The sequence below is a fragment of the Cupressus sempervirens genome, chromosome 4 (genome assembly GCF_028749045.1).
Source record: "Cupressus sempervirens isolate cs-2001-9-10 chromosome 4, ASM2874904v1, whole genome shotgun sequence".
NCBI lineage: Eukaryota > Viridiplantae > Streptophyta > Pinopsida > Cupressales > Cupressaceae > Cupressus > Cupressus sempervirens.
This window is the reverse complement of record NC_143121.1, coordinates 180,067,173-180,076,959: the sequence shown is the minus strand read 5'-3', so window position 1 is coordinate 180,076,959 and position 9,787 is coordinate 180,067,173. Positions and strand designations below refer to the sequence as shown.

Sequence of the window (9,787 nt, the reverse complement as noted above, 5' to 3'; positions counted from 1 at the left end):
ATCAAGGATTGCAAACTATTAGGTTTATAATACCTAATACTATCTTACCATTGTATTAGAAAGGAAATCCTATGTAGATAGGTTGGCTTAACAGCTATTTGTAGATCCTTATCAAAAGGTGATTAAATCCTTTAACAGGGTGACACTTCATGTTAAGTGTTTGTAAATCCTTTAACCAGGTCACTATTGACACAGTGTAAAGCCTTTAACAGGGCAAGCCTTTAACATGGCAAACCATCAGAAGTGGTTGAACCATATTACTGCAGTGAATTTTTGTGGGTATCATTCCCACCCCAGTTTTACCTTCTTATTTCTGGAGGGTTTTTGGGTTACCAAATTCCAGTGTTATGTGTTGTTGATGCATGTTTTAGTTTCATATTTTCATGATGTATTTACATGCATGCAATTTACTTTCAGATAAAAGTTTTATTGGATAAGTATAATACTTCTGATTCACCCCCCCCTCTCATCAGTATTCTTTCCATATTTGAATATTCCAACATTTTGTACTAGTTCTATTTGCTATTTCGAGCTCTTGTTGTATACGATCTATCATATTTGTATTATTGCCTCTTTGGCATCGGTGTGAGACTTTGCCTCCTTTTTGAATCTTGGTGAGTTGTATATTTCTTTTGATCTCTCTGTAGCTAATAGAAAAAAAAACTTTATATGTATTGAATAATAAAGTGTTCTAATTAGACAAAAAAGTTAAAAAGTAAAAGTGCACTGCAATATAATTTCCTACCTAGAGTAAGAACTAATAATTATTCTAATAATTATTTTAAAATATTTGATATAGCTGTAGAACAAAAATGAATGACACAAACAAAATACAGTTTCAAAAATCAAAGAAATTTACAATACAACAGCGCCAATAAACTTTAATCCCTCTTAAGGGTTGTGCAGAAATGGGCTAGTTTGAGAAACGATAGTGTTTCCTTATCTCTCCCTGCTATCCTGTCACCACATCATTCACACCCATCTTTACCATAGCTCGCCCAAACTTCTTCCTCCAAATGGTTGGATACTTGGCATTAATTTTTACCTGTCAAGAGGTGGCATCGTCTAAAAAAAACTCTTGATCAAATTTCAGCAATCCAAGATTATACTTCAAATTTATGTAGTAAATGACATCAAGCTTAGCGGGAGTGACAGGATCAAACCAAACACGCACATCGAGCGAAGCCGAAGGAGGACATTGTGCCTTCAACTCAAGTGAATAGTTGCAGTTAATGGAAGGGTCTTGAACACCTCTTCCACTAAATTTGTACAGCCGATCTCCACTGAATCCACTACAGTGAGAAGCCCCAATTGAATGGGCACCTACAAAAATCAGTGAGATTGTTTATGTAATGAGATGTAGTCTAGAAGCAATTTGATGAAAAAAAAATAATACTATTTATAGAGAGTTCAAAAATAGGAATTTACAATGAAAACGAAAGACTAAGCCTCACACTGAAAGAGCATGAATATAGTAGTGTAACAAAATAAAATAATCAAAAAAGATATTATGAATCACTAATGCAAGAGGTTAGCGTATGACTGAGCCTGAGCCCAAATTGTCTATGAGGACCTACAGGAAAGAGTGACCATTTCTTCCTGTGAGAGATGCTTTGAAGCAAACACTTGTGTCAACTTTTTTACATTATATGAGGGAGAATGAAGATTCAATGGCAGCTCTGATGCAAGAGATATCCTTCCATCTCTTCTTCCTACGTGAACAGCCCAAAATAATCCATCGGCCTAAATTCACATTCATTGTAAGTACATATGTCAAGAAATTATAATTGTTACAAAACCCTAATAATATAAATCATCTTAATAATACGAATGCCTGGTAAGCACTATCTCTTGTAGCGTATGCTAGTATGTTGGCACAAGAAACAACACTGGGACATTTGGCTGTGAGAAATATATTACCAACCCTACAAATTAATTTCACAACCCTAAATAATGCTCAGAAAAAACTATTGTCGAGTGCTAGATTTACTTGGCAACTTAATAAATGGAGTGGCAGGAGAGTGCAGAGTGAGCTTGGTAGTGTGGATGCCGAGTGAACTCAGTAGCCACTAGAGGGTGGAGCTTGGTAGAAGAAGGTACCGAGTGAACTCGATAGCCAATGCAGGGTGGAGCTCGGTAGAAGAAGATACTGAGTGAGCTTGACTTGAACTGCAGAGAAAAGACTTCTACCAAAGACAATACCGAGTGATAGAACTATAACGTGAACTTTTCCACCATTAAAACTAGAGAGCCAAAACTTGAAACTTCCAAACAAACTTCTCAAATGCAATGAATAGAAGAAGAACAATGTATTCTAGTATGCCTCCTTATTTTCTATTCAACTTTGATTAAACCATTACAAAATCTGGGAGCATTCGGCTTCAACCAGAAAACCCTAAAACTTTAAAACTTCAAACCTCAAAAACTTTAAACTTGCAGCACTAATGGCTGCATACAATAATGCGTAGAGCAATCACTACTTCAACAGGACAAACTCAACAAAAAATAAACTTACAGAATAACTAGAGAAGAAACATGTGCATCTGCAGGCACGAAATGAACTTCCTTCTATCTCTGCACTCTGATGACTGTATCTGCAGATCACTTCTCTTCTCTTAGCAACTTCTAATCTCTTCAACTTCAACTACTTCTCTTATTGAATCGACTGAACATTCCTTTTTTTCTTTTCCAAAAAAAAATCCCCCTCTTTTTAGAATTTCAAAAAACTCACCTATTGCATTCACGTTTTCTGTCTGTTTAGTAATCTATCAGGGGTGGTAGGTGGGCATTTGGCTCCAGGGGCAAATGTTAACTGCAATTAATATTTCAACACTCCCCCTTTGTCTCAAACCAAACAAGTAAGGATCATTGTTGATCCACATCAACTACACCAAGACACTCTCTTAGGTGTACCAAAGTTCCTATGCCTAATGGCTTTATGAAAATGTCTACTAGCTACTGCTCAAACTTACAAAATTCCATTTTGATATCCCCATTCTCCACCAACTCTCTGATGAAGTGATATCTAATTTCAATATGCTTACTTCTACCATGGAAGACTGAATTCTTGAACAATGCAATTGAAGGGATGTTGTCACAATAAATTGTGGTTCCATCCTCTTGCCTTTCATTCAAATCTTTAAAGATCCTCCTTAACCAAATAGCTTGACATGTTGCTACATTTGATGTTATGTATTTAGCCTTTGCTATAGATTGAGCAACAATAGGTTACTTCTTGGATGCCCATGAAATTGCACCCAATCCCATATAAAACATGTATCTAGAAGTGCTCTTCCTATCATCTATACTTCCATCCCAATCACTATCTGTATAACCTACCAACTTGAATTTATTTGCTGCAGTATAAAAAATTCCAAATCCCTTGGTACCTTTCACATACCTTAGGATCCTCTTTCCCGCTTGCCAATGGGAATCCTTTGGTGTTTCCATAAATCTAAAAATCAAACTTACTGCATGCATTAGGTTTGGCCAAGTTGTAGTCAAATACATTAAACTTCCAACCATACTCTTGTATAGTGTTGGATCCACTCTCTTGCTAGAGTTTTCCTTGCTTAACTTTAGACCTATTGTTGTTGGTGTTGGGGCTACCTTACTATTCTATATTTTAAATCTCTCCAAAATCTTCCTTGCATATTTTTCTTGAGAGATGAAGATGCCATCATGCATCTTTTTTAACTTCTATGCTTAGAAGGGACTTCAAGAGACCAAGTTCTGTCATCTCAAATTCATTTTTTATGACCTCTTTGAACTCACCAATTAGAGTCTTGTCATTACCAGTAAAAATTAAATCATCTACATACAAGACAATAATCAACACATTACCATTTTCTGCCTTGATGTAGAGAGTAGGCTCACCATTACTTTTGCTAAATCCATTGCTCATTAAATATGAGTCAATCCTACTGTACCATGCCTTGTGAGCTTTCTTGAGCCCATAAAGAGCTCTCTTCAATCTATATACTTTGTGTTCTTCACTTGTAACTTCATAACCAGGTGGCTCCTCCACATAGACTTCTTCTTTCAATACACCATTTAGGAAGGCAAACTTCACATTCATTTCAAATACCTTCCATTTGTGCTAAGCTGCAATTGCTATGACAACACACACAGTTTCCATTCTTGCAACCGAGGCATATGTCTCATCATAATCTCTGCATACTACTATTTGTAGCCCTTGACTACCAGCCTTGCCTTATGCCTATTAATTTTTCCTACAACATTGCATTTGGTCTTGTAGACCCATTTCACTCCAATCACTTGTCTTTTGGGAGGCAATTTAGTTAGCTCCAATGTCTCATTCTTTTTTATAACATCTATTTCCTCATCCATGGCCTTACACCATTTCTTCTCCTTAACAACTTCTTCAAAATATATTGGATCACTATGAGAAATAATGCAAAATTAACACTCTCATCATAATCTTCATAGCTTTCATCTTGGTATATCTCCCTAAGACTCTTGGTCTTTCTTGGTAACAGGGAGGAGAGTGTGGGATCAAAATCTTCACATTGGCTTGGCACTGACACTTGGTCATGCCTAGAGGAGCTTGACAATGACCGAGACTACTTTCCTTTTCTGCTATTTGTTCCTTCCTCTTCTTGTTCATCAACTTCCTCTTCACTCATAATTGGCACTTTACTTGAGGTTCTTGGTGATTCATTAGTCGATCCATACCATGACTAATTTTCATGAAATTCCACATCTCTTGAGAGAATCATCTTATTGTTCAATGGGTCATACAATCTGTATACCTTTGATTCTGAGTTGTACCTTGTGAAAATGCACATCACACTTTTGTCATCCAATTGTTGCCTTTGCTCTTTAGGCACATGTGCATATGCAACACATCCAAACACCTTAGGTGTTCAACTGTCCATCTTCCTTGTGACCATGCCTCCATTGGAATTCTATCATGAATTGTCTTTGTAGGACACCTATTAATTAGGTAAACTGATGTTGCTATAGCCTCTCCCCAAAATTCAGTTGGGAGACCTTTCTCTTTCATCATGGTCTTTGCCATTTCAATAATGGTCCTATTCTTTCTTTCAGCCAATCCATTCTGCTGTGGTGTATAGCTAGCTGTGAGCTCTTTCTTTATGCCATGTTTCCTGTAGAAATTTACAAAAGAATTGGAGGTATACTCCCCTCCTCTATCTGATCTTAGGACCTTGACATAGTGTCCACATTCTCTTTTAGCCTGGGCTTTGAACTCAAGAAACTTATCAAATGCTTTAGATTTAGATTTCAAAAAATAAACCCATGTCCTACGACTGGAATCATCAATAAATGTCATGAAATAAGTACTTCCCCCGATGAAAGTAACTTGCATAGGACCGACTAGGTTAGTATGTACTAACTCTAATGGATATCTAGCCCTCCTAGAATTTTCAAAATTAAAGGGAAGCATATGTTGCTTACCCAAAATATAATCCTCACACTTGTCACATGAATTTCCTATTCATGGAAAACCTTCTAATATTCTTTTATTTGACAACAAATTTAGACCAGCATAGCCAAGATGACCATACTTGAGGTGCCATAGCCATGAAGGGTCTTCAATCACACTTCTTAGAGCTGATTGTGTGAGGTGCAACACAAACTTGAGATGAGAAACATGTCTCTATCCTGAAGGGAAACATTCTGTTCTTTTTCATTTGAACTGCTGGAAGTAGGTTCTTGCTCCCATCCTTTTCATGAATGACACACCTATCATTCTCCATCAACACTTTGTATCCATTTTGAATGAGCTAACCAATGCTCATCAAATTATGCTTCATACTAGGGGCAAAATACACATTTTGTATTTCCTTCTTCTCACTTTTTTTGGTGCAAACCATAATAGATCCTTTGCCCACTATTGATAGGGTTCCATTATTACCCATTTTAATCTCAGATTTGAAACTCTTATCAATGAATGAAAACAAGGTTTCATTACCACTAATGTGGTTGCTACATCCATTTTTGAGGTACCAAACCTCAGGGCTTTCTTCTTCACCAACATTACACATGATGAAGGTAGTGACATTGTTTCCACTTTCCATGTTCACATCAGCCACATTTGCTTGTCCTAACTGATCATTTTTCTTCTTCCAGCATTCACTTACATAATGCCCATATTTATGACAATAGTAGCATTCTACATTACTCCTATTTGAGTTGTAATTTTTCTTACCTCCTCTTGAAGTATTTTGTGAGCTACTTGCTCTATCTGCTACTTTCTACTACAACATTTCTTTGTCCTCTATTACCTCGGCCTCTGTCTCTAGAGTTTTTGCCTGAGCCATTTCTTCCTCTCCTCCTTCCTCTAGGATTTGACTAAGCTTTGAATGCTTGCTCTTGGGAAGAAGGAGATGTAGATCTGTTGATCCTATGTTCATGGGTTTGAAGAATACCCATCAACTCATCCATTGTCAAAACAATGAGGTCTTTTGCCTCTTCTATGGTCATGACCAAATTGTCATATTTATGAGGTAAAATTCTCAATATCCTTTCTACTATCCTCTACTCTTGATAGTCTTCTCCATTTGACTTTAGTTGGTTAATTACATTGGAGGTCCTTGAATTGAAATCTGCAATTGATTCATTTTCTTTCATTTGAAGGTTCTCAAAATCCCTCCTTATATTCTGTAGCTTTACCATACGAATTTTATCAGTCCCCTTGAAGTTTGTCTCAAGGATATCCCATGCTTCCTTTGCATAATTTGTTGTTGCAATCTTGGGAAAAATAGTTTCTGTCATTGCTGCCTCAATAAGACTTAATGCCATTGCATCCTTTCTCCTTGACTCTTTCAGCTGAGTCTTTTGTGCATTTGTGAGAGCAACATACTGAGTTGGGTCTGTCACATCATTGAACCCATTAATAAAAAACTACCACAAATCATTTGCAACCATTATGGTCTTCATCTTCTTTGCCCATGATGTATCATAATTTTGTCCATTAAAGGGTGGTGGCTACTGCCATATCTTTCTTGCATCTCCTACCATTTTAAATATCCCAGAAAAAATTGCCCTAACTCACTGTGGATGTGAGGCCTCAAAGCTCTAATATCATGTGAGAAATATATTACCAACCCTAAAAATTAATTTCACAACCCAAATAATGCTTGGCAAAAACTATTTCCGAGTGCCAGATTTACTCGGCAACTTAATAAACTAAGTGGCAAGAGAGTGCCAAGTGAGCTCGGTAAATGAAGAACAACTCGACACCAATGGATGCCAAGTGAGCTCAGTAGTGTGGATGCCGAGTGAAATTGATAGCCACTGGAGGGTGGAGCTCAGTAGAAGAAGGTACCGAGTGAACTCATTAGCCACTATAGGGTGGAGCTCGATAGAAGAAGATATCGAGTGAGCTTGGCTTGAACTGTAAAAAAAAAGACTTCTACCAAAGACAATACCGAGTGACAGAACTATAATGTGAACTTTTCCACCATTAAAACTAGAGAGCCAAAATTTGAAACTTCCAAACAAACTTCTCAAATGCAATGAATAGAAGAAGAACAATGTATTCTAGTATGCCTCATTATTTCCTATTCAACTTTGATTAAACCATTACAAAATCTGGGAGCATTCAGCTTCAACTAGAAAACCCTAAAACTTTAAAACTTCAAACTTCAAAAACTTTAAACTTGCAGTTCTAATGGTTACATACAATAATGCCTAGAGAAATCACTGCTTCAACAGGACAAACTCAACAAACAATAAACTTACAGAATGACCAGCGAAGAAACACGTGCATCTGTAGGCACAAAATGAACTTCCTTTTGTTTTTGCACTCTGATGACTGGATCTACTGATCACTTCTCTTCTCTCAGCAACTTCTAATCTCTTCAACTTCAACTACTTCTCTTGTCAAATGGAACTGAACATTCCTTTTTTTCTTTGCCAAAAAATTTTTCCCCTCTTTTTAGAATTTCAAAAAACTCACCTACCGCATTCATGTTTTTTGTTTATTCTATAATCCATCAGGGGTGGTAGGTGGGTGTTTGGCTCCAGGGGCAAATGTCAACTATAATTAATATTCCAACATTGGCTTCTGGTATGGACTTGATTTCATCAATTATTTCGTAGCCCTTATGGCTTAGGTTATTGACATATTTATCCTTCTTTGCCTTTGTTTTCACTATTGAATTAAGGAGAATTGATCCATCGCAACCCTGTACATGATCATCTATCACTATTATGATCTAACTAGATGGCTTAAACATCACACACTAAGCTTCATTCTAATAGTAAAACTGTTAAATAGTCAAAATTGACTTTTTTTATCCAAGCTTAATTTTCTCCTTAGCTAAACTAACATACTAAAGGGATGAAAGTATTCCAAAAAACTTACTCTTACAAAGCAGTCATAGAAGTGCAATCTTATAAGAGCAGGTGGAACATTTGGATTTCCTTTAATAGCTTTGGCAACAGTTCCACTGATAATTTTCTTGGCCTCAGGGCACGTTTGCTGATAATGGCCCACCTTCAGCCTATCTCTGTTAGCTGATCTAACAGACAAATATAATATGACCAAAGGAATAACAAGCTGAGTCACTTCCATTTGGGAACAATACTTGGAATTCTATTAGATGAAGGGAGAAGGTTGTGTGAATTTTTTTTGGGAATGTGGTATTTAAGATATGGTCTGTTAATTGTTTCCATCATGTCACTGGGGTCTACAGAAGTTTTACCAAGTCTTTTAAAACTTTTTTAAAGACTAGCAATCTGGTAGCCACTACCCTCTTATTATCTTTTGAAGCATATTGTATAGCATAAATCTTTTAATATGATGGTGATATATTCTCTAGTAGTCATGTGGATAATGGGAAGATATCGACCAACGACCTCGTGTCTACCACATAAAGTTATTATCAATTAAAATAAATTCTAAGTTTTTAACACAACAATACTAGCATACCTAAAAATTTAATTATTTTTTTTGGTAAATTAAGCCTAGAGATATCAATTTACATTAAATATTAAAAATAATCAATCAGATTTTATTGATAAATTTTCTATTTCAGTATACTGAGAAAGATTTAACCTCCAACATCATGCCTACCAGGAGAAAATAAATCTGATCAAGCTAATCTGCCCAAAACTCTTTTTTAATCAAATATTTCCTCGCTTTTCCAAAATATATGACCCATAGCGAAATGGCTAAACAGCTGACCAAATGACTAATTGTTATAATTTATTAATTATTTAAAAATTACAAAACAGTTTAATTTTAATTTTAATAATAATTTCAAATCACAACCATTTGATCAGCTGGATAGACGCTTCCGACACATAGAGCATCGCCAGGCTCGCCAAAAACATCACCAATAGCAGATATTTTGTATGGACTTCGAGCCACACGAACATTACGTCATATGCAATTGAACGAGACAAGACAGTGAAATGCACTAAAGTTTCCTTCCATCAATTGACTCCGTCGTGAAGAATAGTTCGCATAGATATTTGAACGACTCTAATAAATTCAATGAAAATAGAAAACGACTGAGTCTACTTGCGAATAATTTGGATGGCTAAGCAGAGATATTTTTATATGCAGCCGCGTGGAAGCTCCATTATCCAGAGAAAACTTCAAGCCATAAATTTGCGAGTTGTGTATTATATAGGTTGATGTTGCATGTGTAACTTCGATATGAATAAATTTCTCGCATTTCTAAAATTTACCTTGGTTGCAAATAGATTATTTTTGTAACTAGTAATATAAGCTAACAAACATTTCACGTCTCCTTTATAAAACCAATTGAAAAGGAAAATATCATGTTGTTTT

The 9,787-nt window shown here is 36.1% G+C and overlaps 1 pseudogene; it reads right to left on the bottom strand.

Annotated features, from left to right (window-relative positions):
- Positions 1 to 913: 913 nt before the first annotated feature.
- LOC149560559 (peroxidase 5-like) lies at positions 914 to 8,563 on the bottom strand (annotated as a pseudogene).
- Positions 8,564 to 9,787: the final 1,224 nt, after the last annotated feature.